The sequence below is a fragment of the Plecotus auritus genome, assembly GCF_963455305.1.
Source record: "Plecotus auritus genome assembly, chromosome: 1".
NCBI lineage: Eukaryota > Metazoa > Chordata > Mammalia > Chiroptera > Vespertilionidae > Plecotus > Plecotus auritus.
In genome coordinates this window covers 24,391,711-24,410,860 of record NC_137770.1, presented here as the reverse complement: position 1 = coordinate 24,410,860, position 19,150 = coordinate 24,391,711, and the positions used below count along the sequence as shown (strand labels likewise).

The window sequence follows — 19,150 nt, the reverse complement described above, 5'->3', positions numbered from 1 at the left end:
TGAGTCAGCAAACCACCCTCCCTCTTCCTCACTCAGCCCTCCCCCTGCTTTCATTGGCTGAGCATGCCTCGGGCACCAGGCATGGAAGAGGAGCGGGTGGAGTGGGTGTGGCAGAGGAGGAGAGGATGAAATAAATAGATATCACCAAGGAGTTTGTATTACGGAAAAAGATGCACAGACGTGAGCCAACTTGAGAGCAATTACAGTGTGATGTGTCAGCATTTCAAAACAAACCCTCATCTCTTGGTTATCTCTGGGACAAGCCACAAAGGGTTTCTGAGCAGGAATTCGTTTCCAGGTACCTTCACATACCTGTCCCCGCACCCTTGGCCACATTCTCTTGGTTAAAACACCAGGAGACGTGGGTCAATTAGAGTCTGACTGTCATAGGCCCCAAGAGTTGGCCGCGCTCAGGATCCAGCAGAGCCTAAGCCATTCTTGTTTGTTAAATGGTTGGTTAATTGGTTGGTAAGTTAGTTAAAGGAAGAGGGAATTCTGGGGCTAATCCAGGCAGAGAACAACTTGGACAAGAGTCAAAGAGAGCAGGGCCTAGTGAAGGAAGAGCCTGGAGTCTATGTGAGGGTGTGAAGAGGACTGTTGGGAATGACGCCCAAGAGCCCAGCAGGGAGGCCACGTGGAGGTCACACGGAGGCCTTGTCTGCTGCGTGACAGAGTTAGGACCTCACCTTGAAAGTGTGGGTCCACAGAAGGACTTGAGAAGGAAAATGGCTTGATTGGATTTTCATTTTAGAAAGATAGCTTTGGCGGTGGCTTGGAGGGTATTTGTTACTAGTTCATGTCAATTATTGCTGCATAACATAGTACTCTAAAACTTAACAGCTGAAAGCAGTGAGTATTTAGGACCCGACCTGGTTTCTGAGGGTCAGGAGTCTGGGAGCAGCCTGGGTCAGGGTCTCTCCTGAGGTTGCAGTCAAGCTTCTGAAGGCTTGAGTGTGGCTGGACCATCTGCTTCCAAGACGGCTCACTCCGTGCTGTTGGCGGAAGGCTCCCCTTAGGGCCACTCGCAGTGTGGCAGCTACATCCCAGCTGCAATCCAACAGAACACAAAGGAAGCCACAGTGTGTTTATGACATAATCACATAGGCACTTCCCCTGTGCTGCCTTTGTTAGAAGGAAGTCCAGCCTACACTCAGAGGGAGAGGAATTACGAGTAGTGTCCACCTTTTAGAAAGAGGAGTGTCCAAGATTCCAGAGAGGTATTAAAGCTGCCGTAGGTGGTTGGTTAGCCTCCAGGCAGAGAGATCCGTTAGGAGACTCCAGGAGTCATGGTCGGAGCTAAGGCAAGGGTGGTGGGAATGGAGAGGAGGGGGCATCTTGAAGGGTTGTTACGACAGCGATGGCTTATGTCGGGCAGGGAACTGTGATAGGTCAAGAGCCAGCTGGTGGGAGCAGCATGGGGAGCACAGCCCCTTGGAGGCAGGATCCTGGCATGCTGGGGTGGCCTGAACTGCCTCCACCTACAAAGAGGAGGAGGGGGGTGGGCAACCAAGAGCCTCCAGAAGTGTTTGGTGAGGGCAGCTTTCTGCAGCAGCTTGGGGGACGGAACCATCATTAGCCACGCTGAAAGCTTGCTGGAGGCCCTATAGGGCTACCCCTCCACCAGGCTCCATGGGGGAGCACATGACCTAGGCCTAACCCATGTGAGCACTGTGTGTCCTTGACCACTACAATTGACCACAAGTGGGTATTTTGCTGAGTGACTGGAGAAATGGTACCATCTCAGTGCTGGGGTTGCTAGCTGCTGTGATTGTCTAAAGTTGCTGATAGCCATCTGGCCACCATTGAGTGAAGAGCTGCCTGAGAATGAGACCTGCCCACGGAAAAGCAGCGCAGAGAGATGGGAGGAAAGAAGTTCCCGATGCGTCATCTGTGCACCTGGATGCAGCCATGCCTGAAAACAACACGCCCAAGACTTTCGTTAATTAAGTCAATAAGTTCCCTTTGGGGGGTTTTATGCCATTTATAACTGAGAGTGTTTTGAATGACTCACTTCCCCTGGAGTCAGAACAGCTAGGTTATCTAATCCAGCCATGACTTCTCAGCCTCTGGGATTCTCTTTCCCGGGCTAGCCCAGAGCTGGGAGTTGTTGTGGTTTTATTTATTTTCTTTTTTGTTTGTTTGTTGTTGTTTTTTTTATCAAGGAAGGTTTATTCCCTTACATGTGCATCAGGAAAAAGGCCCACTGCACAGTCCTGCAGACTCATAATTAGGAAGGTCACGTGATGATGTCATAGCTGAGCCTCGCATGTGCTCACATATGTGCATGCCGTCTAGTTCAGCCTGTATCTGATCCAAACCTTATCTCTATCGGGCCCCAATTGGGGTCATTCAGTTTCTGCTCACACGCTCCCATGGGAAAGGACTGTCCCTGGCTCACCGTCAACTTTTCCATTGAGCCCGAACCAAGAGCACAGCTAGAAGGTTCTTCCTCCATCGGACTGAGCCAGTTTCTGCTCCCCTGTAGCTCCCACAGTCCCTAGAAACAGGAAACGTCCAGACCCACTTCCCAAGAGAGTCCTGCAGGCCTTTTAGGAGATGCTGTGCCCCTTTTTACTAACAGAGGTTGAGTGCAGCTGCATGAAATAGAAACCAGACTTCGGCGGCTTAACCAAATGCGCTGGTAGATATTTCTTGACATCACAATAGGCCTGGCTGGCAGCCTGGAGCTGGCATAGCAGCTCTGCGAGGTCCTCCATGTCCCTGTTCCTTTCTGTCTTTCTGCTCCACCCTCCCTAATAGGTAGCGTTTATCTCTATGGTTGCCTCACAGTTGCAAGGTGGCTGCTCCACCTCCAGACTCCAATCCACACTCCACGCAGGAAGAAAGAAAAGGAAAAGTTCAAGGAAACAAGAGTTCCGCAGAAACACCCAGCAGACTTCTGTTTGTGCCACACGGGCCAGCATTGTGTTTATGGCCTCCGATGGTTGCAAAGAAGTATATCTTTTGTTTATTTGCTTAAATCTGCACTCATTGCTGCCTCAAATAAAATGATGGTGCTATTGTTAAAGAACAAAAGGGAGAATGGGCTTTGGGTAGGCAAATGCGCAATTGCTTCAAAAGCTTTCTCCAAAGTTTAGCTTCTCTGGAGAGGCAGCACTGAGGTCCTGGCTTTGGGGGAGGCCGGAAAAGGGGGTCCCATAGGCTCCGAGTCCAGCCCCACTCCTTCCTTATTTGTGTGACTCCAGGAGATATTCTTAAGCTCTTTGAGCTCAATTTATTTAAAGAGGATGAATGTGTTTCTCTCAAGGGTTTTTGGAGTGAGTAGAGCACCTCCATGCAAAATACCTTAAGGTTTATAGACTCTCAACAAATGTTCATTCTTCTCTTACTTCCTGTAATTGCTCATTGTGTGACATGTTTCTCCTCTCCTCTCCTCCTGGACACACTCCCAGGATCGGCTTTAAAATGTTCCTTTTAAAACGGAGTCCCAGATGGAACACAAAACTCCATTGTGTCTCCACAGCACGGAGGACAATGGTGCAGGTTACCTCCCTTGCTCCGGGCACTGTACTTCCCTCTCACACCTCCCAGACACCTTTGGGGATCTCATGAGCCCGGATTGTGGCAGGTACGGGAAACTCTGCACTCACATATGCTCCTCGTGGGCTATTAGCCCATCAGTAAAAGACCAGAAGGAGCTAAGCAGGGACCTGCACACAGGATGAGCTTTATTAACACTGAGCTGGATGCAGAATTGGAGGGGCCTCCTCCAATCTAGGCCCCACACAACCCCTCCAATCAGAGCTGGAGAAACTAGGCCCCAGGGAACAAGGGCCTGGCTGGACATGACAGCCTGAGAAGACCTTTTTCAGTCTGCTTAATCCAGGGTAGCCAAAAGTGGAGCACCAGCTGCCCCCCACCACAGTTGAGAGGTGCCCTTCCCAGCAGCATCATGCTGTCCCCCCTGGCCATCCAATCAGATGGTTGGCTTTGCCTCCAGCAGAAAGGAAAGTGAGAAGGGTGGTGAAGAAGGCTCTGGCAGGCCAAACAATCCATCCCGCCATCCCAAAGATGTCTATATCCTAATCCTCAGAAGCTGTGAGTTTATTACCTTCCATGGCAAAGCAGACTTTGCTGGAGTGATTAAGGATCTGTGCCCCGGCCCGCGGGGCAGCAACGAGGGCACGCAGGAACCACCTAAGAGAATGAAACAAACAAGGAACGCGAAGAACGGAGGCAAGACAAGGTTCTGATCAAGCCTCGTTTTTTTATTCGAGTGTTGCGGTATATAAGCACTCAGGAGGGGAGGGGTAGGATAAGGAGTTGCCATGGGATGATTGGTTGGGGACTGGGTATCTGTCCTAGCTGATTGGTTATTCTGATGTGGGGGGTTCTTCTGGCCCTTGGCACGCGCGCGGGCTTTCTTTGTCCTTGCTCTTTGTCCTTGCTCAATCAGGAAGTAGGGCTGACCAGGAAGTAAGACCAAATTCTGCTTTTATGGCTCCCGGCAGATCTGGAGATGAGATGATCCTGGAAGATCCAGGTGGGCCCTGTGTAATCACAGGGGTCCTGTTTTGAGGGAGACAAGAAGGTCAAGGACAGAAGAGGAGATGGGGTGACGGAAGCAGAGGTTGGAAGGATGCACTTTGAAGATGGAGGAAGGAGCCACGAGCCAAGGAATGCAGGTGGCCCTTAGAAGCTGTGGAAGGCAAGGAAGCGGATTCTCCTTCAGCCAAATGGATTCCCTCTCTGGAGGTTAGCCCCATTAGACTCATTTCGGACTTCTGGCCTCCAGAGTAATAAGAGGATAAATGTGTGTTGTTTTAAGCCACTAATTGGTTGGTGATTTGTTACAGCAGCGATAGGAAACTACTAGAGGAGCTGTGAAGGGAGGGGACTGTGAGAAAAGGGGAAGGAGAAACCCTCCCACGGATGTGGATTTGCAATCACCCAAGACTCCCAGGGCTTCCCATGAACTCAGGCATGTCCTTCTTCCCTAGGTCGGCCAACCAACGTTTCCTCCGTCCTTCAAGGCTCGGTTCGAGAGCTGTGCCCTCCTCCAGCTTTTCCTGAGCTAACTGACCTGACCATTAGCCACCCCTCTCCCTGGCATGCACAGGGCCCTGTCTAAACCACTGTCTGGGCAGCCCAACTCAGTACTGTCGTTTTCTGTCTGACTTCCTCCACAGAGGGGGAACTTCCTAGGAATTGGAGCTATAGTAATTTCCCCTAAAAGTATGTTGGATTGAGGAGGATTTAGCCACCCCTCCCTCTCCATCACAGACTTACCCTACAGAGGGTCTCTGCTTTCATTTCAACCCAGCCCAGCCATTCACAGCTCATCACTCAAAACTGGGGCTCTTACCCCAGCTGGCGTGGCTCAGTGGATAGAGCATAGGCCCGCACACCAAAGGGTCATGGGTTCAATTCCCAATCAAGGGCACATACCTGGGTTGCAGGTTAGATCACCGGCCCCAGTTAGGGCATGTGCAGGAAGCAACCAATCAATGTGTGTCTCTCTCTCATCGATGTTTCTCTCTCTCCCTCCCTCCCCTCCCCACCCCTCTCCCTTCCACTCTCTCTAAAAATCATTGGGGGGAAAATATCCTCAGGTGAATAATAACAAAAAATAAAAATAAGTTTAAAAACAGGCTCTCCCTCTGCATCTTTGACAAGCTCTCTTTCAGTGTCCTATCTCAGCCATCAAGATAAATGTCACCCTGCATCCCTGGTGTTTTATTTGCATACCTACAAAGGAAGTCCTCCCCCAGGAAGTATGAATCAGAACCAAGAGGTTCCACCCAGGCTGGTTGCTCCTTTGAATGGAGGACATGGAACCCAGCTGCTGTTGTTTCCACTGCGTTTCCTACCCCCAAATTCTGTACATCCCAGAAAGCAGGGCAATAGATGGGGAGGGAGAGGCAGGAAGCAGAGAGCAGAGGGCAGAGGGAGGAAGGACTGTGCTCCCACAGGACCCCCGTCCCTGACTTCAGAGCATTCTTGAGGCCCAGTGACAGGCCCGTCCTGGAATTCTTGAGATACCTCTGGGGTCTCTCAATAGAATCGATTTCCTGTTTTGCTCAGATCAGCCAGAGATAATTTCCATCACTCGCAACCAAAGAAGTCCTAAAAGATTTGGAATGAGCGAGCCCAGGCCAAGAACAGAGTGTTGGCACCTTGTGTATACAGCGCATCCCCAACCCAAATGTGGCAAAGCCTTGCTGGCCCAGCGGTCCCCAGTGCAACCCCTTGCCTTCCCACATTGTGGAAAACCTAGAAGGAAGAGAGAAGCCTATCGTTCCATCTGCCTGGATGCAGGGCGAGGGCCAGGAGGAGCCAAATCTCGGAGCAGAGTAAAGCAGGGAGGTGGTTTGGAATCGGAAACACTGGGGAGCAGAAGCCAAAGATGCCGGGATCCAGTGGCCAAATAGAATAGGCAGAAACCAAAGAAGAGAAGCAGGCCAGAGTCGAACAGGGAGGGAGGGAGCTGCCCTTCAGGCACCAGTCTCTTCTTGGTATCTGGACGCCCTCTTGAACACCCAGGATCCTTGTCACAGGCACCTCCCTGCCTTTGTTAGAGCCGAGGAGCCCCACCCCCGCTGAGTCAGGCTCACAGAGCTCATGCACTTGACTCACATAGCCCATGGGGCGGCCTCGGCACCTCTTTACTCTTACTTGGGAATCAGTCATCAAGCTTGATTAACCAGTTTCCAGGCCCACAATGGGTTGGAAATCCCACGTCCCACGTTGGAAAGCGGGAGAGATGCTACGGTACTAGAGGAACCACAACAACAGCAGCCAGAGCTGATAGCTCCAGGAGTCTCTGCACCTCAGCACAATGACCTTGGGGGCCAGTTAGGTCTTTGTTGCAGGGAGCCATCTTGTGCACTGCAGGATGCTTACCGGCACCCCCTAACTCACCAGATGCTGGCAGCACCAGAAATGTCACTAACGTGGCCACATGTCCCTGGCAGAAAAAACCACCCCTGTGGAGAGCCAGTGTGCTTCAACAAGAGTGAGAAACAGTGAAAAAATAGTCACAAGAACCAAAAAAGAGCAAGAGCCTAGGCCACTTGTTAAGGGACAGGGCCCAGCATTTGTCAGTGCTCCTCAGGTGAGTCACCTGTGGCAGGAGCAGTACTGGGTGTACCGGTTAATAATGCAGATTTTTTCCATAGATGGAGTTACACATATGTTGATATATATGCAATTTGATATGCATGCTGTTTTGTTATTACGGTTAATAATGCGGATTAACTATTAACCAATTAATTATGTGAATTAATTATTAACTGGTTAACAATGCAGATTAATCATTAACCGGTTAATAATGCAGATTAATTATTAACTGATTAATTATGTGAATTAACTATTAACTGATTAATAATGCAGATTACTTTTTTTTCAGTCGATTTGCATATTAGCCTTTTATTTTATTTTTTTTTATCTTTTTTTTAATTGTTTGATGCAGATTACTTATTAACCAGTTAATAATGCAGATTAATCCTTAACCATGCGGATTAATTACCAACTGGTTAATAATGTGGATTATTTACCAACCAGTTAATGCGGATTATTAACCAGTTAATAATGTGGATTTTGTAATCCAAAGAAAACACGATAATTTCAAGAGAAACATCAAAAGTGCTTTATTCAAAGTAATGTCCATTGCAAGCTACACATTTCCCACATCTTTCAGGTAATTTGTGGATACCGTCCCAATAAAACTTTTTTTTTTAAATAAATCTTTATTCAGATTATTACAATTGTTTCTCTTTTTTCCCCCCATAGCTCCCCTCCACCCGGTTCCCACCCCACCTTCTGCCCTTACCTCACCTGCACTGTCCTCATCCATAGGTGTATGATTTTTGTCCAGTCTCTTCCTGAACCCCCCCATACCCCTTTCCCCCTGAGAATTATCAGTCCACTCCCTTTCTATGCCCCTGATTCTATTATATTCACCAGATTATTCTGTTCCTCAGGTTTTTAATTCACTTGATTTTTAGGTTCACTTGTTGATAGATATGTATTTGTTGTTCATAATTTTTATGTTTACTTTTTTCTTCTTCCTCTTCTTTAAGAAAACCTTTCAGCATTTCATATAATACTGGTTTGGTGGTAATGAACTCCTTTAGCTTTTTCTTATCTGTGAAGCTCTTTATCTGCCCTTCAATTCTGAATGATAGCTTTGCTGGGTAGAGTAATCTTGGTTGTAGGTTCTTGTTATTCATCACTTTGAAAATTTCTTGCCACTCCCGTCTGGCCTGCATGGTTTCTGTTGAGAAATCAGCTGACAATCGTATGGGTGCTCCCTTGTAGGTAATTAACTGTTTTTCTCTTGCTGCTTTTAAGATTCTCTCTTTGTCTTTTGCTCTTGGCATTTTAATTATGATGTGTCTTGGTATGGTCCTCTTTGGATTCCTTTTGTTTGGGGTTCTGTGGGCTTCCTGGACTTGTAAGTCTATTTCTTTCACCAGGTGGGGGAAGTTTTTGGTCATTATTTCTTCAAATAGGTTTTCAGTATCTTGCTCTCTCTCTTCTTCTGGCACCCCCATAATTCTGATGTTGGTATGCTTGAAGTTGTCCCAGGGCTTCTTACACTATCTTCAACTTTTTGGATTTTTTTTTCTTTTTGCTTTTTCGGTTGAGTGTTTTTTGCTTCTTTGTATTTAAATTCTTTGACTTGATTCTTGTGTTTCTCTAGTCTGTTTTTGGGTCTCTGTATAATATTTTTTATTTCAGTCAGTGTATGTTTAATTTCTAGTTGGTCCTTTTTCATATCTTTGAGGGTCTCGTTATATTTATTGGCCTTTTCTAGGATATTCTTGAAAAGCCTTATAACCGTGGTTTTGAATTCTATATCCAGTCGTTTGTTTTCCTCCATTTCTTTTGGTTGTGATCTGTTTCTTTGACGCCACATTTTCGCTGCTTCCCTGAGTTGGTAGGGTAGATTTGTGTGCTAGGTTTCCTATATGGCCCAGTGGGTCGGCCTTCCCAGTTAACCTGAGGTGGACACTCTTGGTGCACCCCTTTGTGGACTGTGTGTACAGCCTTGTTGTAGTAAGTCTTGATTGTTGTTGGTATCACTGGGAGGAATTGACCTCCAGGCCAGTTGGCTGTAAGGATCAGCTGTGTCTACGCTGGGAGAAGTTCGGTGTTAGAGACAGCCTTATAGGATTAGACTTGCCAAATTGCAATAGCCTCTATGCTCAGTTTGGATGGGGTGGAGTCTCAGGGCAGAGCAGACAGTCTTGGCTTCCCGTCAGCCTTGCCCTTGCGCGCGTGCGCGCGCCTTCAGACCTCTGCCTTCCCCGGTTCCCGAGTCTCCGCCCGAGAGTCCAGATTCCCCCCAGTAAGAGAGTGGGTCCCCAGGAGCTCGCCTGGAACTGGGGTTCAGTGCAGTCAGAACTGGGGTTCAGTGCAGTCAGGTGCTTCCGACTCCCTTCTGCTAGGGAAAGCTTGTGGCAACCTCCGCAGCCTTTGTGCACACTGGCGTGCGAGTCTCCAGACCCCTGCCCACCGGGGCTCCCCCGGGTCTCCCCCAGGTCTCCGAGTCTCCGGGTGCCTTTCTCTCTACCTGACAATCCAGACGCCCCCTGTATGAGCCTGGGTCTACAGGGTTTCACCCGGGACTGGGGTTCAGTGCAGTCAGAACTGGGGTTCAGTGCGGTTGGGGGCTTCCTTCCCCCTTCCGCCAGAGAAAGTCAGCCAGGCTCTCAGCCACCCTTCCTCTCTGCGCGCACAAAGACCCTTTGCCGTACCTCCAATTCTCTGTGAGCTTTTCTCTTTCCTTCTAGTTGTAGAATTTTCACTCAGCCAGCTTTCCTGTGGTTCTGGATGGTGTCCGTTCTGTCTTTTAGTTGTAGTTTTGAAATTGTTGTGCGAGGCAGCAGTTTAGGTGCTTACCTATGCCGCCATCTTGGTTTCTCTCCCCAATAAAACTTTTGAGGCAAACCATTCAGAGTCCCAGTATTCAACTTCTTCATACATTTTGAAGTGCTTCTTAGGAAGTGCGTGTGCTATCGATTGGAACAAGTGGTAATCTGAAGGAGCAAGGTTTGGTGAATACAGTGGGTGGGTTAATACTTCCCCAGCAAGATCTTTTAATGTGTCTTTAACTGGTTTTGAAGTGTGTGATGGTGCTCAAAGTATGGTTCAAATTGATTATTTGTTGTTGGTAGCGATCAGTATTAACAGTTTCACCTGGTTTTAGAAGCTCATAAAACACCACACCTTCCTGATCCCACCAAACACAGAGCATTGTCTTCTTTCCGAAACGATTTGGTCTTGCAGTTGATGTTGATGGGATGGTTGACCTGGATCAACCCATGATTTTGTGCATTTGGGATTCTCAAAATAAATCCACTTTTCATCGCCAGTCACATTTTGATGCAAAAAAGACTTTCTTTCGTGCCATTGAAGCAACATTTTACTGATGACTTTTCGGTTTCCATTTGCCTTTTGTTCAGTTGATGTGGCACCCATTTTCCTTCCTTTAAAATCTTTCCCACTGCTTGTAAAGGATCGGAAATTGTTTGCTGAGCAACGTTTAATCTTTCTGCAAGTTGTTTTTGAGTTTGACACGCACCTTCATTCAGTAATGCTTGTAATTGTTGGTCTTCAAACTTTTTCAGTTGACCTGGACGTTCTTTGTCTTTCACATCGAAGTCATCACTTTTAAAGCATTTACTAGTAAATCAGCATTCACAAGTATCTTGAGATGGAGCATGTTCACCAAAAGCTTCCTGAAGTATACGATAAGTTTCAGCAGCACTTTTCTTCAAAATAAAGTAATGAATTAAAACTTCCCGCAAATGCTTTTTTTTGGCACGAAATTTGACATTTTTAAGTGTAAAAATATATCTATGATGTTAACACCTTCAGAAAATTTGATATATGAAGTTTTGAAGCTTGTTGTCAATACAACAAAATAACATATCAAATCACATATATATCAACATATGTGTAACTCCATCTATTGAAAAAAATCTGCATTGCTAACTGGTACACCTAGTTAACACCTAGTAACCCAGCCATACTGTGCTTCCTGCCGACCCAGAGTGCCCCAGCCTACTCTGACCCCTTCACCATACTGATGGGAACTCCCCAAAAGGGGGCAAAGTGGTGCTGACAATGCCACTAAGAAGGCTTGTCTCAGAAAGAAAGTGGGGGGAAATGTACACCCAAAAGGTGATGGCGCTGTCCTGGGGAGGATGGAACACAGGGGACTTGTTTCCTCTCTTTAGCATCCTCTGACAGTGCCTGGCACACAGTAGGCCCTCACTAATGAGTTAAATTCAATTGTAAGGGTTTCTACGCTGATTCTGTATTATTTCTGAACTTGCTGGAGGATGGATGTTTATGCCTTGTCTGATGAGATCCTCTCAGTACTTGGAGACCCATCCGCCATCCTGCCTCCTTCCCAAGGCCACACCTGCCTCCCCTCCCGGTCAATTCTCCCACAGCCTTTCCTTGCCTCTTCTAGCACTTTGAGCCAGGAGTTTATCATGAGGTCAAAAGGAGGTGAGAGAGTCTTATCTCATCAGAGCCCTGCGTGTGGTGCAGACAGTCAGACGGGGTCACGGTGGGCGGGCCTCTGTTTCATTTCTCATTTGCACAGCAGGCCCCTTCTCCCTCACCCCTCAAGGAGTACGGAAAATTGAGTCATAATTAGAAAAGATGGACTGTTGTCTGGCATCAGGGGTCTCACCATGACCAAAAACCTAAGCCGAGTTAAATTAACTGCTGTCTGGCACCTGCTTAGGGTGGTTGTATGTGCATGCACGTGTGTGTGTGTATGGGGGGGGGGGGATTGAGTGTGTGAGTGAATGTGGGTGTGCTTGGGAGAGTAAGTGTGGGAGACCTGGGAGGAAATGTATGCAGGGCCTATACACAGTTTTCAACTTGGGTTCCTGAGGGCCTGCATTCTAGTTGTTGTAAGCGGGTGCCTTGGCTGAGCGGCCTCTTTCGGAACCCGGACGTGGGCCTGGGCATTTCATTCTGTGGTAGAAATGGGTGCTGGGAGCAGCGGGGCCAGCGACTGGCCATGGGAAGCCTGGCAGGAGAAACCAGGCTCCTCAAGCTGGTCCAGGGCAGGCGGGCTCAGACCTTCACACGTTCTCCCAGGGACGGTCCTGGAAAGAATGGCCCTTGGCAGGTGTGCGAGGCTCCGGGACCATGGCCGCTGTCCAGGATAGTCACATCCCTGGACATCAAGGTGGGAACACATAGCCCATCGTGGGCCCAGGGACCCGAGCCAACCTTTGCACTCGCTTTGGAAGAAGCGAATGAGCAGTCATTCCTGCTGGCCCAGGAAATGCATATCACAGCCATTCCCAAAGGTCTTCCCTACGAGCTCTGACCTGATCCAAACGCGGCCACGGAAGCAGCTAGCCTGGTCCAGCCCCAGCAGATACTAGTTTCCAGTCCCAGATAAGCTCTCGTACCTGCAACAGGGAGGCAGGTGAGAGCCTGGCCAACGGGAGGCAGACTTACACACTGAGAGTCACAGTCCTGGGAAGAGCCGGTGCAATCTCCCAGGGTGGCCAAGATGAACCCGAGCTCCTGAACAAGCAGAAGAAGGAGCCACAGAGAAAAGGATAAAGACTCACGTTGAGAAAACACGTTGGGGGATGTGCCAAGGAACTGTGCCAAGCACTGCATCACACACCACTGTGGGATCTTCAAAGCAGTGCCCAAGGGCATGGGGCATCAGATGACTCAATGAACAGATGAGCAAACCGAGGCTCAGAAATAGGAGGCGACTTTCCTGATATCACACAGCTATTAGGTAGAGAGCCAGGACTCAAACAAGGTCAGGAATGAGGTACAAAATGTCCAGCAATCAATAGACTGGTTAAATAAATCATGGTTTATTTATGGAACACTGGGCAGCCATTGACATTTCTTGGTAGAAGAATAGTTAATGACCTGAAAAGATGTTCAAGATGTACAATTGGGTGAGAGCGGGAAAAAGCAGGTTACAAAAGAGCATGTGCAAATGGGTTGTTAAAAAATAAAATAAGCCCTGGCCCGTTTGCTCAGTGGTTAGGATGTCAGCCCACAGACCAGAGGGTCTCAGGTTCGATTTCCAGTCAAGGACATACCTGGGTTGCAGGCTCAATCCCCAGCCCATGCGGGGTGCATGTGTGAGAATTGATGTCTCTCTCTCTCTCTTCTCTCTCTCTCTCTCTCTCTCTCTCTCTCTCTCTCTCTCTCTCTCTCTCTTCCCACCCCCCTTCTCTCTCCTCTCTCTCCCCTCCCTCCCCTCTCCGACTTCCCTTCACTCCCTCTAAAAAAAAAAAAAAAAAAATCAATGGAAAAAATATCCTTGGGTGAGGATTAACAACAAAAAAGACGACACCTGAAATGATTTTGGTTGAGGATTCCTTGCTGACCAGAATTTATGAGGCTGTTCCAAGCCCACTCCACACACCACCTCCCACTGGAGGTTAGCATGACTTTCAGACCCTCCGATGAATCACACAGACACCCGTGAGGTCTCCTTCGCTATTATGTAATCTCTCCTCATCCTTAGCCAGTCTGTCAGCCACACCTTCTCAGGTCCTGACAGCCATTTGCCGTCTCCTTGGCCTCAGCAGGCAGAGAGGGGTGGGGGCTCTTGGCCTATAACCCTGAGAAGGGCGAATAGCCAGGCAGACCAATGCCTTGGGCGAATCGGGTAGGGAGCCTCCTGCAATACCCTCCTCACCTCCTGGCTCTCCGCTGAACTCCTCTGGGGGAGGAGGGGATCCTCAGACAGCCCTTCAGCCACTGCACTTGGCTCTTGACTGGGAAAATTAGAGACGAGCCAGGAATGATGTCATGCCTTTGCAGGAGAACAGAGGATGACTTTGAGCAGAGCGCTTACCTTGGCCTCAGCTCTCTCGCTTGTCAAGTGAATTGGGGTGGACCTGATAAATTTTAACATTCCTGGACTGACATTCTGATTTGAAGACGAAAGTCCTCCTGGGCAAGCTCCTCTGAGAAGAGAGGCAGCCATGGCTTTGCATATCCAAGTCGCTTCCCCTCCCCGCTCCTCTAGATTCCCTGCAGAGCTTCTCTCCCTTTCCAATTGGTATTGATGCAGTTGTCAATCATGTTGCCCTACATCCTTCCAAGAACATAGGGGTGGGCAAGTGGCCCAGGTCTCCCAGTCAGAGGATCCTCCTTATGCTGATTGGTTCATTAATGGACTTGGTCCCGAGCATGCCAGGTAGGACTCTTCCCTAAGATACTAAGATAGGAAAGACAGAAATGATGTTTCCAGGGGCTTATTAGGCTGGAAAGATGTGAATCTAAGGATACCAGCTGTCTGCTTCCTGACACAGGAAGAGAGACCATCTACAGAATAAAGCCAGGGTACAGAGCAACACAATAGGGAGATAAAGCCCTGATGGCATTGTTTAAACCCCTGGATCAAACTGTGCCTGAAGGTGATGCCTTTAGGTGGATTAATAAATTCCCTTTTTGCTTAAGTTTGTTTGGTTTGGGTTTCTTTAACTTACAACCAAAACAGTCCTAAAATACAACCCTTAGCAGAAGGACTAGGAGAAGGGTAGAATCTACCAGCTTGAGCCAACAAACCCCAGAACCCCGGCACATCTCCCCTGCCATGTGCTTTGACAGTCTCTTCGCTTCAGCCTAACCTATGGCCCAGTGCCACCATGTACCTGTTTCAAGCTCAAATTTGATAGCAGCCTTAAAAAAAAAAATAAGATGCCCTTGCCCCAGTCACATGGCACCCCGAGAAACAGGCAAGTGGAATCTGTCAGGCACAGCCTGCAGCCAGCTCTCCCCAGAGGTGGGACGCAGGGGTTCTCAGGGTGTGGTGCACATCAGCATGGGCTGTGCCCTCAATACTCATCCCATCAGGGGAGGTCTGGCACTGGGATTGCAGAGACCTGGGGCTAAGAATAGCCCACCAGCCAGGTTGATGCCTGACAAGTTGGAATTGTCCTTCCCCACGTAAGCTGCTGACTGGGAAACCAGCCCCAGCCACAGGGCCGAGAAGGGTCTTCCTGTGATGGGTTCCATGCCCACAGTATCGGGGTTCTTGGCGCAGTGCTCCACTCTGCTATGCACTGAACTGTGTTATCCCCAAAGTCGTATGTTGAAGCCATAACCCCCCAGTGTGACTGTGTTTGGCAACAGGGCCTTCAGGAAGTAATTAAGGTTAAATGAGATCATAAGGATGGGGCCCTCATCCTTATAAGAAGAGGGAAGAGAGAGAGTTCTCTAAGCATGCGCACCGCGGAAAGGCGATGTGAGCACACAGCGGGCAGGCGGCTGTCTGCACCACAGGAAGGGTTCTCACCAGAACCCGGCCAGGCTGGAACCCTGATCTTGAACTTGTAGCCTTCAGAACTGTGAGAAAATAAACGTCTGTTGTTTAAGCCACCAGTCTGTGGCATGTTGATATGATAGCCGGAGCTGATCAGGACACGCCCCCCCCCACCCTCACAGGAAGGCCCCCCCAGGCTCCCTGCTGTGGGAGTGGGGAGATAATTGTTAGCCAAGGGTTCTCAGCGGTTAATTTCTAGCGGGCACCACTGTTCTAAGCACCTTCCCTGCCTTAGCTCGCTGAGTCCTCACAGGACCCTGTGAAGTAGGCAGCAGTATAATCCTTGTACAGATGAGGCAACTGAGGCACGGCAAGGGTAAGGAACCAAGCTCATGCAGATACTGTGAAACTGAATTCCAACCCCAGCAGTCTGAAACCAGCACACCTCGACTCTGAGAAACGGAGAAAAGCAGTTAAGGGAAACGCTGCCCAGGATCACTGGTGAGATCAGCACGAATAAAAGCAATGGCCTCGCAGCCTGGCATTCAGTCCCTGGCCAAGGCTGTGCTGTGGCATGAACTTGGGCTCCAGCTCCTCACAGTCCGCGGGAAGCCATCTGTCACCGTGGCCCTCCGGTTCCACTCAGTCTCCGTGTGACCCTGCCTACGTCACGCAGTGACAGTAAGGGGTGGGTGACAACGCTGCGCAAAACCCTTCCAGTTCGTTCTGTGGCTCTAAAACCGTGTGGGCGCTCGGTGTGGGTGATGCGAGAACTGTGTGGAATCGGTCCGCCCGGCGGTCCCTCTCGGTGTGCAACCCCAGGTCAGGGCCTGGCATGGATCCCAACTTGGCCCTGAACCCGCTTTGCGCCAAACATCGCCGGGCACTGGAACTGAGGGCTCACCCCAAGCCCAGTCGCTCCCAGACCTTTCTGGACTCTTCATCCAACCCCGGTGGCCAAGTGCCAGCCATCACAGCCTGGCCAGGCCCCCAGCAGTCCTTGCGTGACGGAGTAACAAATCCTGCCAAGACTCACCTCCTGTCCCCAGTGCCCAGGTGGGTTTTAGCCCCTGGGGGGATGGACTAGCACCGCGCCCCTCCCCCTCAGATGTCCTGTGGCATGCTCAACCCACGAGGGGCCTCTGGGCTCTCCTTGTGATGATGCCGAAGACCCACCAGGTGTCATTGTGTCACCAGCAGGATGAAGGGCGGTGGCAGAGGCTTTCTCTGGCACAGGTGCCACCCTGGGGACTGGGACGCAGAGGCGGTCCCAGGCAGAGCAGAGCAGTGCCCTGTGCCCCCAGCCTCAAGGCCAGCGAAGAACCCTTGCGAAGGCATTCATCGTGGTCTGTGAGCTGGGGACAGAGGTCTCTATCCAAGGCTTACAATGAGATGAGTGTGAGGAGGAAGAACAATTCCCAACCTGCCTGCAGCCTACGCCTTCCCATCCCCAGCAAGCCACTGGGTGGCACTGGAGGCTCCCTCCATCCTCAGCACACCTTCACCCAGGAGCTCAGCTCCGCTGCCTGGGGCTGCCCGAGCACGCACCTCACAGAAAGGGTCCGTGGCTGGCTATGTAAACTGCACACAGTGACTGGGGAAGCCGCTTGCTTTCATCAGACAGCAGAGCCCCCAGCCCTCACCCCCAAGCAAAGCTGGTTCAAGGTCAGGCAGGGCTGGGAGCCTCCAACTGGTCATTTCCAGCCGAACCTGAGTCCCGAGGCATGTCACCCAGAATTCGGCAGGCCCCTCCCCTCCTCCCTGGGCCCACATACTCCAGCCTCTGAACCCTGACTCTCCATGTGCAGGAGACCGTGGACCTGGAGGTCGAAGGACTTGGGCCATTTTACGTTCCTCAGACCCATCCCACCTGAGCACAGAGGTCCAGCTGCAGTTCTGGCACGTCTGGTGCCCCAGTTGGACCTCAAGGGAGGGAAGGTCCTATGAAGAGGGGGTGTCCTCTCAGACTAGGGCCAGCCCCTCCAAGTCCAAGTCCTTCCCTCTCCTCAGCCACTCAGAGGCCTCCATCTCGCTTTTCACCTTGAAGAAACATCAAAGGGGGAAAGGCAGCAGTTCAGGGAGTGCATCAAGGCTCTGAGTGGAGACGGAAAGGAAGGTAGAGGGGAGGCGGGACCCTGGGAAATCAGGGTGTTGGGAGGCAGGGTGGGACGCGAGTGAGGAGCCGGCTTAGATAGGACGTCGTGGTGTTTGGTCTGGGTGATGGCTATGAAAGGCTCCTCCGGGATGGCGGCTGCACCTAGCATCAATCACCTGGTGTCTTTCCTTTACCCGTCAAGGCACAGATCCAAACCGATCGCCCGCTGGAGGCTGCACGGTGTCTGGCACTCAGGGGACCACCAGAAAACAACCTGCTCTAAAGGTGTGACAGTCTACATTAGGAGGGAAGACAGGCTTATGAGCAACAACCTACGTGTGTGCACTACACACAATGCTGGCTGTGAAAGCCCGGTGACAACTGTACAGGGCAGCCGCTCCCTGGTCATTCCTGACATTTTAAAAAAACACCTGGGAGACTCCCGGACGCTCTGCCCAATTTCCATTGAGTGTCTGGAACTCTGCTCAAGATCTTGTGCCCGTATGCATGTGTGTGCATGTGGGAGCACATGTATGTGTGTGTGACCAGGGACGTCGACAGCATCTGCAGGTTTGTGCTTGGTAGCCCTGGAAGGACGGAGTTTCTAAGACATGTTGTATGTCAGAGCAGCAAAGAACCAAGGGCCTCATGCTGTACAGAGGGGGGAAGAAAAGGTCCAAAGGGTTGAATTCAGCCTTGGGTCACTCAGCAGTGAGCAAGTTAATAAAAGTGGCCGTGAGGCTGGTCTGGGCTGGTCTGGGAGCTCCCAGAGGTCAGAGGCAGAAGGGGCGTTGGAAAGGGAATAGCAGCACTGACCTTCTCCTGCCGGTGCCAACAGTGGGGAAGGTGAGGCGGTGAGCCTGGTGTCGGCTGTGCAAACCTGGAGCGTGACAATCAGGTGGAGACAATGAAAGGAAGTGGTAAAGGCTGGCCTCTGGAAAAAATCTATGGCTGGAGTCGTGGCCCTACTTACTTTCGAGATGCTCCTTACCATCTCTGGGCCTCAGTTTCCACATCTGGAAAAGAAGGATGATGGCACTACCTGGCTCAGGGGCTGTTGTGAAGGTGAGATGGATGGATATGCGCATCAAAGGAAGAAAGCTGCCTGGCATGCAGGAAAGGCTGGATCAAGGTGCGTTGTTGTGATTATTCTCTGCTTGCTTCCTGGCCAGCAGGAGCCCAGCCTGTCCGCCTCCACTAGACAGGGCTGCTGAGGCCCAGAGTGCACCTCTCTGCGCGCCCAGTTCACAAGCTCCCCTTTTTACTGATTCACCTTGGAATTCCCAAACCTGGCCAGCGAGCAACTCATATAGAAGCTCTGGCCACCTGCTGATGCAAATAGGACAGCAGGCCAGTTGTTGGGTGCCAGCTTTGTCCTATGGCTGAGGTGGGGAGCACGGGTAGGCTGGGTGCACTGGGCAATAGACTTATGGGTCCCGAGCATGGAGGCTGGTGTCCTCAGAACTGGATGCTGCGTGTTCTCCTGCCCTGCGATTGTTTATTCTTGTGACACAACACAAAATACACATCCTGCAGAGAACACCTGCCATCCGGAGCTCACATTAGGCTGTTGACATCCACACAAAGCCTTCTCTTTGTGCAGCTCATTTTTATTTTTCTCATTTGCTTTACTCTCTTACTTTCCACCCCCTCCCCGCATCATTGCATGTCAAAACCAGCAGGAACCGTGGAGCCAGCCTTGTCTTTATTTTAGGAATGAGGATCCTGAGCACAGACGGATATTTTTCTTGTGTCTGGTGTGAGCCTTGCTGAGCCTGCTGAATCCAGGCTGGCCGCAGCTCATCCCTCGA

At 50.3% G+C, this 19,150-nt stretch overlaps 1 long non-coding RNA gene across 1 annotated transcript; it reads right to left on the bottom strand.

Annotated features, from left to right (window-relative positions):
• Window positions 1-4,210: 4,210 nt before the first annotated feature.
• LOC308246124 lies at window positions 4,211-18,777 on the bottom strand. The gene is made up of 3 exons (XR_013960370.1): window positions 18,313-18,777; window positions 18,156-18,219; window positions 4,211-4,530 (listed from the first exon to the last, which is right to left on the bottom strand). It is a non-coding gene; the product is annotated as an uncharacterized lncRNA (long non-coding RNA).
• Window positions 18,778-19,150: the final 373 nt, after the last annotated feature.